The sequence below is a fragment of the Echinops telfairi genome, unplaced genomic scaffold (genome assembly GCF_000313985.2).
Source record: "Echinops telfairi isolate 266 unplaced genomic scaffold, ASM31398v2 ScPeMD7_3;HRSCAF=10, whole genome shotgun sequence".
In the NCBI taxonomy this organism is placed as follows: domain Eukaryota; kingdom Metazoa; phylum Chordata; class Mammalia; order Afrosoricida; family Tenrecidae; genus Echinops; species Echinops telfairi.
In genome coordinates, this window is record NW_022103899.1 from 60,934,489 (window position 1) to 60,949,532 (window position 15,044).

The following is a 15,044-nucleotide window of genomic DNA, read 5'->3' on the forward strand; positions in this document are numbered from 1 at the left end:
GGAGCGTGGGCAGGGTCTTTCAGGACGGTGAGTCGGAGCGTGGGCAGGGTCTTTCAGGACGGCCAGTTGGAATGTGGAGAGAGACTTCCAGGATGCTCTGTCCTGATGCTGGCCCACGGGCGGGCAGCTTTGCGAGACCTGCGACAGGCCTTGTCTCGGCAGAAGGCAGAAACCCCTCATTGTATGTGTGGGTGTATCTGAGAGTGACTTTCTAGACCAGTGTTGTTGAAAGTGGACACTGTCGCCCCCCTCCCTCTCTGGGAGTGCTGGAAGGATCATGAGGTGGGGCGGGGCATTATTATGCAAAAGCAGAAACCAAAGCCACACTCACCACCATGAGTCGATGCCGACTCATAGCGACCCTACAAGACTGAGTAGAACTGCCTCTGAGTTTCCAAGACTGTCACGCTTTCCGGAGTCGAAAGCGCCCCGTCCTTCTCCTGGAGCAGCTGGTGGTTTTGAACCGCTGACCTTGCAGTTAGCAGCCTAAAGCATAACCACAGGTCTACCACGGATCCTGAGAAAGAGGTGCTTGCCTGCACTGTATCCTGTATGTAGGGCTTTAGTGCCAATGTGATAATTGCCAGGGGAAGGGGAGGTTTTTGGCTGTTGTTTGTTTTTCTGGAAATGGGAAGCCACGTCCGTTTGGGAGCCCATGCTCTGGAGAAGTGGTGCTCCCCCTTCCTCATGCTGAGACCCTTTCATACAGCTCCTCCTGTGGTGGTGACCCCCCAACTGCAACATTATTTTCGTTGCTACTTCATCACTGTCATTTTGCACGGTCCCCACAAACGTTCACCCCGTGATGGTCTGAACTCAGGCCCCTCTGTAAAGACAAAAAACGGTTTAGCTGTTCACACAGGAGTTCGGGCCATATCTGGGAGGGGTCCTAGATTGTGATGGGTGTTACAGGCCTGCCTGAGGGGCAGCAGGCAAGGTGGGACCCTCGAGGGATCCGAGGTGCCCTGGGCAGCAGTGGTCCAGAGGGGAGGTTGGGGGGCAGGGCCCCCAGCTGGGGCTGGAACATCCAGGACAGGGTAGCTCTCTTCCCCTGGAGAATGGAGCAAGAGTCCTAACTGCTTTAATCCCTGAGCTCCTTGTTCCTCCTTTAAAGCACTCCCTGATCCCTGCTGGGAGAGGGAGGTGCTAAGAGGCTGCTGGGGTGTGGGGCGGGGCTGAGGGGAAGGCTGAGTGTGGTGGCCAGAAACTGGGGTGGGGCTGGGCAGGAGACCTGGGCAGAGCCTACAGGGGAGCCTGGGTGGGACCTGTGGGAGACTGGACAGGGCCTAGAGGGGTTGTGGGCGGGGCCTGCAAGAGGACTGGGCGGTGTTGGGGGAGTGGGGCGGGGCTGCAAGGACTGGCAGAGTGGTGTGGAGTAGAGTGGGGGGCAGCCAATGGGGAGTAGAGCTGGGGCTGGCAGAGAACCTGGGCGGGGCCTGCATGGACTGGGGTGGGGTCAGCTTGGAGTAGAGTGGGGCAGGACTGGCGGTGGGGGGTGGGGGGCTGGGATGGAGCTTGGCCCAGGCTCTTCCTGTCTGGTGTTGAATCTGTGCCTGAATTGATTCATTCCTCACTATCCTTCCTGCCACTGAACACAACCTGGGAGTGTAGTGGGTCTGCTCCTGCTTCAGGACGGTCCCCACACAGGCAATTGGCGCCATCCCTTGAAAAATCCAGGTGAATTCCCAGAGGAAGGAGGAGCAGTTCAACCTTGCCCCCCACCATCACATGGGAAATTCTGCAAGACTGCATCTTTGGGCGGGGTGGGGGGGCTCCCACTGGTCTCTCATCTCCCCTCACAGCCCCTGGTTTCCTCACCCAGCTGCCTAGCCTCTCCCTGGTGGTGCAGTGGTTAAGGTGCTCCATGTTCACCGAGAGGTTGCAGGTTTAAATCCGCCCAGAAGTGCCTTGCACAAAGGCCTGGCAGTCATCAGCAGAAGCTCTCAGCCCTGGACTCTGGGGACCCCCGTTGTATGCCAGCACCGAGGGGCCACTAGGAGCCGGAGTCCACCCAGGGGCAGCTGGCTCGAAGGTTTGGTTGGAGGATTAACCTGGTCCCATCACCCCACAGCAGGCACACCTGCCTCTGGCCTTTGCGTAGAGGCTGTGCCATGCCTGGAACATTCTGGTCCCTGCTCTCCAGTGACGGTGCAGTTGGTGACGCAGGTGCAGCTGGCCACCACAAGAGGGCTCCTTCCGGCCAGGCCCACCTTGGGGATGGAGGGACTCAGTTTGGTCAGCTGTGTCAGGCTGCTGGGCATGTGGGCGGAGGGGCTGCTGACCGCAGGCCTGTCCAGTTCTGCATAGAGAGCACAGCTCAGTCTGAGGGTCCTGGGGGGCCACCCCACAAGTAACCGGAGCTGAGAGAAGTTGTCCAACCTGCCGAAGGCTACTGTGGCTTAGGCAGAGACCCTGTGTCTGTCTGTTTACAGTTTGTTTATTGTTGCTGAGAACACACACAGTTGGCTCGCAGCTTCTCCAGGAGCCGTTTGAGGACCCTAATCTGATTCTTTGAGTTGTGCACCGGTCCTCCCCCATTGATCTCCGGACACACACACACACCACACCACACCACACACACCACACACCTCAATGCCCTGGAGGTTCCTTGTGGATCTTCGGAGTTTCTATGGTCACTTTGGTCCCATAGAGCAGCGGTTCTCAACCTCTGGGTCGTGACCCCTCTGGGGGTCGAAAGACCCTTTCACAGGGTTCACCTAAGACCATTGGAGAACGTAAATATTTCACAAAATATAATTACATATTGTTTTGTGGTTATTATGCTTTAATTATGTTTTATTATGTTTAATTTGTTACAACGACAATGCATCCTGCATATCATATTTACATGACGATTCATAACAGTAGCAAAATTACAGTGATAAAGTGGCAACTCAAATAATTTTATGGTTGGGGGTCACCACCACATGAACTGTATTAAGGTTCTGGGCATTAGGAAGGTTGAGAACCACTGCTATAGAGACTGACCTTACTGGAGCACAGAGTTCAAGGCAGATAGCTGGGCTCCATCCTGGTCCTCAATCTCCCCCAAACCTGACTGCTGTCTAGTCAATTCCGACCCATAGCGACCCTGTAAGGCAGAGCAGGACTGCCCCTGGGGGTTCCGAGAGAGTAAATCTTTATGGGACCAGAAAACCTCATCTGTCTCCCAAAGAGCTGCTGGAAAGTTTGAACTGCTGACCTGTGGTTAGCATACCCCGCTGCGCCGGACTCACGTTTTAAAAAGACTGAAGTGACCATGGGCCACTGCCAGACGAATGGCCGAGTCTGTCGGGGAAGTGCAGCAGTGTGCTCCTTAGAAGTAAGTGACAAGACTCTGTCTCGGGTCCTTGGAGATGTGATCAGGAGGAGGGACCGGTTCTGAAGAAGGCATCGTGCTAGGAGAAGTGGAGGGTCATCGAGGCGATGGATGGACCGCTGGCCACAGGAACGGACTCGAGTGTGACAGTGATCGTGAGAGTGCTGAGGGACCAGAGATGCTTGCTCCGTGCGTGCCGCGAGATCAGCATGCGCCGACAGCAACTGGACAGCCTCTCACAACAACGTTATCTGGTTTTAGGAAGACTTGAGAGAATGCTTTCGATTTGTGGTTGAAAGGTTAGGTTCATAGAGACATCAGACAGGGCTTTACTCCCATGATACATTGTAACAGCTGATGAACCAGACTCAATACGTTGAAAGAGACTCAAACTTGGCTATAGGGATTCAGGGGAAGGCTTTTTTCCCCTGTTGACTCACAACTTTGGAAGGAAGCTCTTGTCCCCTTTCAACACCCATGGGCCCTGTGCCCATTGGAGAGCTCTGTGTATCAGGACATCAGTTTCCTAGGAGGTTCTCGGGGCAGGGAAATGCTCTGCTTCCGGTTCTTGCTTGGCAGTAGAAGATCTTCCTGACGTCTGCTCTTTGGTTCCAACCCTTTCATGTCTCAAAAGCGATCAACTCAACCTCCAACCTGGCCCCAGTGGATGGCATCCTGCCCCACGAACATAACCGCTTCCACTCCCGCCTCTGAAACACGGGCCATCATGACAACAGATGGCGGACTGGAGGGCACAATAGCACCCTGCTGAGCATCCTGGCCCAGCCAAGTGGACACACACTGTGGGGGAGAGACACACTTCAATCCATGACAGCAGTCATGTTCAAACTACTGACACTCCCTCATTCTTTAAGTGGGGTTGTGGCCAAGTGCCCTCCCATCAGTGCCCACTGTAGCGACTTTGTGCAACAGAGCACCACGCTGCCCGGTCCTGTGCCACTCCACAGGTGATGGGTAAGGAGCCCTGGTGCCACAGAAGATTGTGTGCCACACTGCGAGCCGAAAGGTCAGTGGATGGGGTCCACCAGTCGCTCCAAGGGACACATGAGGTTGTGGCAGAACACCCAGTGTCCTCTAACCATCCTGGGGACCTTGTCCCTCGTTGGAGTCATCCTGTCCAGAAGTAGTGCTGCTGTCGGCATCTCTCCAGCCCACTGACCTGCTGCGTGGCCCCAGAGGTTGGACTTTTGAAGTGGTCCTCTCTCCTGGGGGTGACTGTGGATGGTCCCCTGCAGGGGCCGGGGGCCTGGCACTCACATCTGTGCCCTCACCCACATTCCCCTGACAACAGCTGTTGTCCCAGTCAGCGTGGAGTCGCTCAGTGAGGGACCAGTCCCCGGGGGAGCACTTCCTGCGTGATACGGTGCAGGGAGCCCCTGAAGGGGAGGGACAGAAGGACGGACACAGTGGCCATAGCAGGGCGGTGTGGATGAGGCTGGCGCAGGGCCGGGCATCCATCCTCCTGTGCAGCACGGAACCTCGGCCCCAGACCCACAAAGCCCTTCTTCAGATCCTTTCCAGCATCGCCAGAAGGAGCCGGTCTCAGGAAAGGTTTCTCCAGTTTGAAATCCCAGCGGAAGAAACCGTCTCCGGCTCTTTAGAAAACACCGATGGTCTCACAGACCCGAGAGGCTCTCGGGGGTGTGGGTGGGGGGCGCATCCTGGGGAACTATTGCTGGAGGGCTCCACTCTGGCTTCTCCCACCTGAGCTGGGGCGGGGCTTGCTTGGCTTGGGAAGTGTAGGTGCTGGGGGAGTGAGTGTGTGGGAGAATGCCTGCGTTAACCCTCCCCCTGCCAGCCTCGAATCATAAAACACACGTGCCCTGGCCTCTGGGTTTCCTGTGGAGGCTGCTCTGCTGGGCCAAGAACAAGTTCTGTCCGTGAAACACTGAAAACCATGGCCCTGCGGGGGAGCTTTGCCCCAGGCTCCTCTAAGGAACACACACACCCCGTGAGGGACTGGACCCTGGGGCAGGTGTACCCGCTCAGGACAGAAAATGTGTTGTGTGCAGGGGAGTGAGAATGTGTGTGTTGTATGTGTTTAGTTTTGGACCATGAAGGCTAGAGAAACAAAGCTGGTGATGTCCTGTGTATAAAAGAAGACACTTTATGACAAGAAGTATCTTAATATCAAGGAGGCAGCCCAGCCCACTCAAGTCCATGGCTCTGAGACTAGCTGGGCCCCAGAAGACCCAGTGCTGCGGCCAATGGCACAGAAGGAGGAAGCTGGGGCACCACAGGCCAGTAGGTGTGGAGTCCTGTGGATCCAAGGTCGGTGGGAACATGGCGGCTCCGGGGCTGACTCCCACGCTTGGAGCCAGCTTGAGGTGGGGAGCAGCAGAACATGCTAACTCACCCATGACAGCCACCCGCCCCCACCCCCCGGGGGTCTGGAGGTGGCAGCAGCCATCTCTTGCCCGGCCTGTGTGCTTGCAGGATTTGAGGGCCGGGAGGACCCGAGACCCCCGTCACTTCACAGACCACCAGCCCTGGTTAGAGTGCATGTGCTGACAACAAGACCGAGTCGTTTTGACTCCTGGAGCTCTTGTGCCATAGCGGTGAAGCACTGGGCTGCTAACCACGAGGTCAGCAGTTCGAAACCACCCGCCAGGGGCCGCCTCAGGACACAGATGAGGCTTTCTACTCCTGCGAGCAGTTACAGTGGCGAGAGCTCCCGGGGTTAGCTGTGCCCTGCCCGGCAGGGCTGCTGTGGTGGGAATGGGTTTGAGGGCAGTGAGTGACCCTGTGGGATAGTGGTGCACCCTACAGAGGCCGACTGCCAACCTCGACTCAATGGTAGTGAGTGAGTAGGTGGGTGGGTGGGTGGATGAGTGAGTGGATAAGTATGTAGATGAGCAGTGAGTAGGTGGGTGGGTGGTGGGCAAGTGAGGAGCGAGTGTAGCATGGGCACTATCACAGAGTGCTCAGGCACAGTGCAAGGCTGCAGTCACTATATAAACTGCCCAGCAGGCCCTCACCCGCGAGCCACACGGGTCAGTAACGGTGCCCCCTCCACCAGGGCTCGCGAAGGATGGCGGGGACTTGCCTTCTACTTGTTGTCACCGTCAGGTGCATCCAGTCGGTTCCCACCCATCGTGCCCCTGCTCACAGCCCCGCCCTCTGTCCTCATCCCACTAATTGTTCCTGTGTTTGAGCCCCTGGCATGGGAGCTGTGTGGTTTCTCGCGTGGCCACCAGGGGGCACTGGCACCATTCACTAGGCTGCTCCTCACCCACTGCCCCCTCCCCTTGCCTCCGCCAGTGCAGAATGCAGACATCATAAAGCTCATATGCTGCTTTACGACACCATTTCGTCCACGCCATAAAGCCCGTGAATGACTGCGTCAGCACCACTGACCATGCACACGGCGGGCAAGCTATTGAGCCGGCGTCTCGCTCACCGGAGCAAAGTGCTTCCTGAGAGAGAGCCAGACCCCTCCTCCCTCCCGCTCTGCTGCCCAGGCTGCTTGGGCATGGGGCATGTGTCCTCTCCAGGAGTGTTCTTCAGCCTGCCACTCAACCTTTGGGCACCCCTGCTCCGGGTAGGGTGGGGCCACACAGCTGTCCCCGGCACCCTGCTTGGGTGCTGCAGCTATGCAGAGGGTTGGGCTCTGGGAGGTGGCACCCCGGTATCCACACACCTTCAGGAGGCACCTGGGGGACTAGGGGTGAATCAGCGTCCCTCTGCCTCACCTGTGATGGGCCGTCACGGTCACATGACCTGTAGTCCAGTAGTCAGAGGGGTGCAGACCAGAGACACAATTGGACCAAAACTTATAGTGGGGAGAAAGAGGAATTCCTCTTTTTTTTTTACCTTTTTGAAAAATAAGTTAGCAGATTCCATGCTATGGATTCAGTTCCTGGTCACCATAGTAAGGTGCCTCTCCCTTCTGGCCACCACCAAGGTGGTTCAACTCACTGGGACCCTACAGGACAGGGTAGAACTGCCCCTGTGAATTCTCAGACTGACTCTTTATGGGAGCAGAAAGCCTCATCTTTCTCCCTCATAGTGGCTGGTCGTTTTGAACTTCTGACCTTGTGGTTAGCAGCCCAATGTTTAATGCGCTATGCCACCAGGGATCCTACAATGGAGGGGAGGTGGCAGTGAGCCAGTGCCGTCGGGAAGTTTCTAGTGTGTGGGGAAGTCAGGACTGGGAGATGTGTGTTCCGGGGTGAAAAGGTGTGAATGCGCGGGGGGGGTGGGGGGTGGGGGGGGGTGAGGGGGAGAGACGACAAGTGCTGTGTTCAAGGCAGGTGGCAGTCTCCCTCCGTTGAGGCAAATACAGGACCTGCAGCATGAGTTGACTGGGCCGTTTCAACACCAAACTCACCGTCATGGGGTGGATTCACAGCGACCTGCAGGACAGGATTGACCTGCCCCCGTGTTCTGAGACCTGTAGACACTGTCCAGTCAGCCCTGGCCTGCAGGCCACATGGATCAGTAACGGGGCCCCCTCAGCCCGAAGTCACGAAGGATGGACAGACTTGCCTTCCACTTGTTGGGCTCTTCCTGTCTCGTGGGGCCGTCACTGCTGCCTCCTGGGGGCCCAGGAGTGTCCACAACCCTTATTCTAAGCCATCGGCTGTCAACCTGGGGGCTCGGACCTCTTTGGGGTTCAAACGACCCTTTCACAGGGGTCTCCTAAGACCATATTTACAATGGTCTTAGGAACCGATACACTGTTCCTCTATCCGTCTCCAGGTGGGTTCACCCACATGCAGATAACGTCCACATACGGGGTCACCACAACGTGAACTGTATTAAAGGGTCACAGTATGAGGAAGGTTGAGAAACAACTCTTCTAAGCCCATCCAAGTGCCGGACCAGCAGCAGCACTCAAACCTGTGATGGATGGAAGGCCCCTGCTCACCTGCTCACAAGTGTGCTCACCTGTGCCTGCTCATCTGCATTATCCCACCTACCCAGGCATGTCCCCCTGCCTATGGATGGATACACTCAGGCTGCACACATGTACACTCACCTGCACTTGAACACTCTTTTAAACTCAGGAAAAAACAGCCCACCGTCTGCAAGTGAGCTGGGCCCGCACAAGTCAGTATTACAGGCTCCCCTCTGGTGCGGGGTTGGCCGCGGCTTACCCCCTCTGCAGGAGCGAGTGTGTGGCCTCCCTGGCCCGCTGTCCGGAACACCTCTACGTGTGGGATACAAATGCCCCTCAGTTGTGCGAGAGAGAGATTGATACTGCCACTTGGCTGTTTCTGCCTCTTCCCCCACGCGAGAGCAGGGCCCCCAAACGATTGTTAGGAGATGCCAGCAGACGCTGGCTGCAGTTCATCCTCGGGAGGTAACTCGGGATCAATTAGGAAATGAAACCATATCCAAAGGAAATCCGTCCCGGGGGAGTGGGGGCTTAGGAGGAGGCACTGAGATGAACAGCTGGAGCTCTGCCTGCCTCCAGCCTGCGCCCTGATTGGCGGGCTGCCAGTTTGTTGTGAGTTCAGTGCTGGGAAGCGCGCTCGGCTGTCTGACTCCCATCTCCATCTCGTCCTTCATTGGGGCTCTTGGGTGTGACGTTAGGGCTCCTATCCAGACTCCCAACAAGTACACGTGCACACGTACTTCTGTTGACGTCCCTCAAGCAAGCGTGCATCTACTTTTCTCTCTCTTTTCTGATGGTGATGGAGGAAGGTTTCACAAAGTACTGAGAACTGTCCTGGGTGGTGCAAATGCCCCTCCAGTGCGGGCTGCTTCGTCCACGGAAAGTGGCCTGGGGAGCTCCAGACAAAGAGGCGCCACTAGATGGAGCAGCCGCCGTGCACCTGAACTAGATACTTGCCACCATAGGGTCAGTCCCCGCTCACAGTGCCCCAGCCTGTAGGACGGGGCAGAGCTGCCCCAGTGGGTTCCGGAGACTCAGTCTGTAGGGGAGTGGACTAACCCTCACAGCTGCTGGGGGCTTTGTGGTTTGCAGCCCACTCTGCTGCCAGGACATCCTAGATCAGCGATTCTCAAGCTTCCTAATGCCGGACCCTTCAATACAGTTCCTCATGTGTGGGTGACCCCCCCAGCCATAAAATTAACTTCGCTGCCCCTTCAGAACTGTAATTTTGCTACTGTTATGAATCGGGTGACCCCTGTGAAAGGGTCGTTCAACCCCCAAAGGGGTCGCAACCCACATGTTGAGAACCGCTGTCTTAAACAGGTTGACTGGTTGGTTGACGGTCTCAGAAACCCCATGTAGAGTTGTGGGTTGGGACAGATTGGTTGGCAGTGATTCACCGAGCTGCAGCTGCCTTGCTTGAGATACTTTAAAACCACATCCGCTGCCATCGAGTCAGCGCTGACTCACAGTGACCCTGTGTGGCCTTCCAAGACTGTATCTGTTTAGTCAGTCTCCCGGGGAGCTGCTGGTGGTTTTGAACTGCTGACCGTGCAGATCGCTTGTCTTCCATGTAATGCTCTTTTCCGTGATCCCTCTTCCTGGGTTGGCTTTGGCCTCATCTTCCCTGGTGAGCATGTTTGCCATCCAGAAACCACTGTGGTCTTACGGGGTGGAGTCGCTGGTGGCAGAGCACGCTGGCGGCTCGTTGGGTAGCAAGCGGTTCCTCTTCTGGTTCTGTGACCAGATGCTGCGGTGTCAGGAGACTCATGTCTTCTGCTGCTGGGGAAAGCCGGTGCAGGGAGGGAGGGGGCCACTAGATGGCAGTGCTGCCCCGCCTGCAGACGCCTGTCCGTGTGACAGTTTCCACCAGGTGGGCAGAGTCATGCTTACCTGCCTCAGCCCTTGTGGTTTGAGTCATGCACTTAATGTAGTTTGGCACCAAACGGGTGTGACTAAATACCAGGAGTCCCTGGCTGCAGGATGGCCAGCTGGTGACAGCAACCAACCCAAACCACTGCCATCCAGTCGCTGTGAGACGAGGTACTCTAAGGCAGTCATCTCAGCGGACTGCCTCATCGCTCACTGGTGGGCTCAAACCACTGACCTGGCACCATCGGAGCTCCTTGCTGGGGAAGTGGCCGGGCCCAAGTCAGGCTCCCTGCTGCTGCCGCAGCTGCTTTTAAAATGACTGATGGCCAGACACCTTCGAGTCGATTCCAAATGCCGGCGGCCTCGCATGCGTGGCCGGAATAGGACTGCACGCTGCAGTGGTCTCCAGTGTTGGCCTTTTACCCACAGAACCTCCAGGGTGGCTCATACCGGCCTTCTGATTGGGGCCTGAACCTTTGGGACTGGGCTGTGCATGGGTTTGAAAACGCACGGGCTTTCCCTGCTGCTGTGACCCGCACTGCCACCTTCGATGGTGAGACCAGCAAGTGCGGCAGCATCGCGCACCATCTCTAACACAGAGGATGGTGACCACTGCCCGGGGCCACCCCCTCTCCCAGTTACGGTTTCTCCTCCTCTCTCTGGTCCCCACATGTTTCAAAAACGAGAGCTCAATGCCATTGAGTCAGTTCCTACTCACAGCGACCCTGTAGGGCAGGGTAGAACTGCCCAGTGGTTTCCAGGGGATGCTGTCATTCATGACAGCAGAAAGCCTCCCCTTTCTCCCGAGGAGCAGCTGGTGGTTTCAAACTGCTGATCTTGTGGCTGTAGGGCCTACTATGCCATGAGAGCTCCTCAAGAAGAAACGTTTTTAGCAAATTAAATAAAAATGGTTCTTTTGGTGATGGGGAGCGGATCTTTTTTCCCCTTACAGCTTTATGGGTTGAGCTGTGGGATTTGTGGGTGAGAGATGCCAGGCTACAGGTAGCTGCAACCGAGATGCTTGACAAAAGCAGCCCCCAAAAACATTTCCGGAGAAAATTGGATTTTGCACATAAAACTTAGCAGTAGTGCTAACGACAGGCCATTTCCCGATTTTCAGCTACATAAGCAGCCTCAAAGAGACCCACTGGCTTCGGAGTTTTCGGGGCGCGCTTTATTTTTTTATTTCCCCTTTTTTTTCTGAGGCTCATAAATCACACTGTGGCGTGGCAGCCCGTCTCAGCGAGACTTTGTTCCAATCATTCCTGTCCCTTCTGACGGTGGGCAGGCGGACGAGGGGCTGGGGCCAGGTAATTTACAGCCCCGTGGCAGGCAAGGTGCACGCGTGCGGGTAAGCTTCGCAGCGGTGTAGCTAATGAGAAAGATGGGAAATTTATACCCCTGGGTGATTGATAGGCTTGCTGTGTGGGCATTAATTGAAACGAGGCATCACAGCTGTGGGCTGCAGTGAAGGGGTGAGGGGGAGAAGGGGAGGGACCTGCGTCACAAGTAAAGCAAAACTTTGAGAGATTTCCTTTTGACCCAATGCACCCAAGGGCGTCGTTTCCTGCCAGTGGCAGGGCCAGCGGAAATCCAGGAGGCCTGCCTAGTGGGCTGGAGATGAGTAAGGTAACCCTCGGCTCCCTACCCCTGGGAGGGTGGTGATAAGTGTGGAGGGAACGAATTAAATAGTGTGTTTGAGTTTTTCTTTTAAATGACTGTCAAAATTTGCCTAATCGTCAGGAAGGGCCCTGGTGGCATAGTGGTTATGCATTGAGCTGCTCACCGAAAGGTCAGCAGTTCGAAACCACCGGCTACTCCACTGGGGAAAGAGAGGCTTTCCCTCCTGTCAAGAGTGACAGCCTCGGAAACCCATGGGGCAGTTCTGCCAGGTCCTGCACAGTCGCTGTGCATCAGAACCGACCCAGAGGTGGTGGGCTTGAGTTTAAGAATAAGGAGCCTCCCTAGGGTCAGTCTTTGCTCACCTGTCCCTGGACTGTGTTTTGTAATTGTCAAAAATAAACAACCCCTCCTCGCCCAGGCCCAACCCTGAGGCCAGCCTGTGGCAAGTCCCTGGCCGGCTGAATCTCGAAGATCTGCCATTTGTGAAAGGGGGCCATTTGGCTGAAACGCAGTCTGGTGAAAATGTCTAAATTTCTCCATTAAGTGCTTAAAAAGTAATAAAAGTAAAGCCATTAGGCTTGCTCATCGGAGGGCTATCGGGAGCGGAGAGCTGTGTATGGGCCGTAAATCTGGCAGAGGGCTCTGCCTCCCTGCCAGTGGACACGCAGAGGGAAGTGGCTTCCGTGGGCCGTGTCCGCGTTAACTCTGAGCTGCTGATGCGCGTGCGGAGGGCCTGCTCTTTTTGGGAAGGCTTGTCCTCGCTGCCTGGCCCTGCCCGTTTCCCTCCTGAATGACGGCTCTGAAGAAGCCTCCCAGTATCCAATCACCCAGTGTTCTGGTGCCGTGGCTGTGAGAAGGATGTGCCCTGAGCCCCTCACAGGAGCCCCGGTGGGTCCGAGTCGAGCTGCTCACCACAAGGCTGACGGTGTGAGCTCCACACGGGAGGAGGCTGTCGTTCCTGGAGATTGACAGCTTCGGCCTCCCGAGTCAACTGGGCAGCAGCAGCTCTGGTTGTTTGGATTTTTTGTTTCGTGTGGGAGGAGGGAGCTCTGGTGGTGCAGTGGTTAAGCACTCCACTTGAAATGCACCCCAGAAATGGGATGGACGGAGAGGTGGATCGGCGGAAGGCAGGAAAGAGCCGGCAGACTGATTGACTGATGAATGGGTGGGAGGAAGGAAGGGTAGATATGGATGGATGGATGGACAGAGATAGTTGGGTAGAGATGGATGAGTGGATAGCTAGACACACTGAAAGATAAGTGGATGGGTGGACAGAAAGATGGACTGAGGGGAGGGATGGACGGAAGGGTACATGATGGGTTGAGATGGGTGACTGGAATGAAGGATGGGTGGGTGTGTGGATGGACGGGGGATGGTGGGTGGCGGACAGAAGGACAGCTGTATAATAAATCCAGTCAAGCAACATGTTACAAATGTAGAAGCTACGAAACCCAAATCAAACTCACTGCCATCGAGTCAAATGCCACCTCTAGGGGAGGGTGGAACTGCCCCTGTGGGTTTCCAAGACGGTCACTCTTCACTGGAGTAGAAAGCCTTGCCTTTCACCCTTGGAGCGGCTGGTGGTTTCAAACTGCTGACCTTGTGGTTAGCCAACCAATGTGTCACCACAACACCACCATGGCTCCCTCGGTGACCGCTAGTTCAGGGTGCCAGTGGGTATCGCTGGGCTTTGTGTGCTTTACAGAGGGGGCAGTCTGCTCAGCTGCCCTCCAGTGCAGAGCCACCAAGGGAGTCTGCGTGGGGAGGGGGTGGACGGGCTTGTGTGTGTGTACACACACACACACACACACACACACACACACACACACACACGCTATGTTGTCCTGAGACACAGTTTTATTAGTCCAGCTGTGGCCTCCCAGAGTTAAGAATCCTGCTTCTTTGGTGAGTATCAGCCCTGCCCTGAAGCTGGGGCCCGAGCAGGCTGGCGTGGCTTTCTCGCTCTTATTCAATTATAGCAGATTACAAATTCAAAATCAATCCGTATTCCCTGCTACCCTCTAATTAACACTCCGACATGATTAGTCACAACGGCAAAATCTTGATCGGAGGTGACCTCAGGTAGTCTAAAGTGTAAATAAAATTAGATTTAGAGCTCTTTTAATTACCTGAGTCATTACGACGGCAATTGATAAACTTAATTTCTTATTAAAGTGTGGGGGTGGGGTGGGGGGGCACAACCAAAAAAACCTAGGGACAGTTTCTCTATGCTAATGCCTAACTCGTGAGCAGCCGTGAGCTCAGAGGAAGATGCACCTGGAAATAGTGCACGCCTCATTTGATCGGGACCTTGGATGCATCTTGTATTTTGTGATGGTGTGGACATGGGGCAGAGGCTGCCCTCTCCCCAAAGGCAGCCGGGGCTCACATGCCTTGTCTCTATTCCGGACGGAGGCTTTGGGGTGGTAATCTGCTAAATAATGATAATTGATGGGCCAGGGCGGGAGCCCCAAGCTCCGTTGAAGCCGCGTGGAAATCTGTGTTGTCATCTCATCCTTCTTCGTAATTGCATCACAATACCTTGTATCATTGTGGGGGGGGGTAGGTGTCACTGTCAGGAGGGGGGCCTCTCACAGGAGCTGCTGCCCATGGGAAAGGGGGGGCCTCGTCACCCATAGCCCCGGAGACAAGCACCCCTCCCCCGACTCAGCCACCAAGCCAAACTGCCTGCTCCCCCTGCCCCCCCTTTATGGAGAAAATGTCTTCTTTAATGGGGATGGTGAAATGGGAATTTCCCTTTGGATGTAGGTCACAGCGTCCCTTGTGAATAGAGACGCCCCTCTCTCCTGGAAGCCAGGAGCGTGCTGAGCCCCGCACTGCTCATCCCACGGGAAGGACACCAGGAAGCAGGTCAGGGCTGGTCCTTGTGGGAACGCACATGCCGTTCACGCTGCCCTGAATCGTCACCAAGAGAACCCGGCCTTCGTACTTAGCTCTGTCCGTCCCTGCTTCCCGGCCTCCAAGCCCGAGGCCAGCCGTTCTGTCATCTGGTTGGGTTTGTGTTCAGCAGTCGCTATTTGGAGGCTTGCTTAGCCAACCAGTGTCTCCATCTCCTGGTTTGGCTCTGTGTGCTTACTCTCGCAGTTTCTGTAGCCCCAGTAACTCAGCACCATCTGCTTGAGACACCGTGGTTGGGGCCGTGGCACCCGCTCCTGGCGTGCCTCCTTGTTTTAACACCATTATTACTATTCTCGCTGCCACATCGACGCCGCCTCCTCCTCCTACTCTTTCTCTTCTCCTCCTCCTTCATCCCCCTCCTTCCTCCTCTCTCTCCTCCTCCTCTTCCTCTTCTTTCTCCTCTTTCATCCTCTTCTTCCTCCTCCTCCTCTTTCCTTCTCCTCCTCCTCC

At 55.8% G+C, this 15,044-nt stretch overlaps 1 protein-coding gene across 5 annotated transcripts in view; it reads left to right on the forward strand.

Annotated features, from left to right (window-relative positions):
• Positions 1-15,044, forward strand: part of AGAP1 (ArfGAP with GTPase domain, ankyrin repeat and PH domain 1) — a 416,730-nt gene that overhangs the window by 145,914 nt on the left and 255,772 nt on the right. The window lies entirely within an intron of this gene.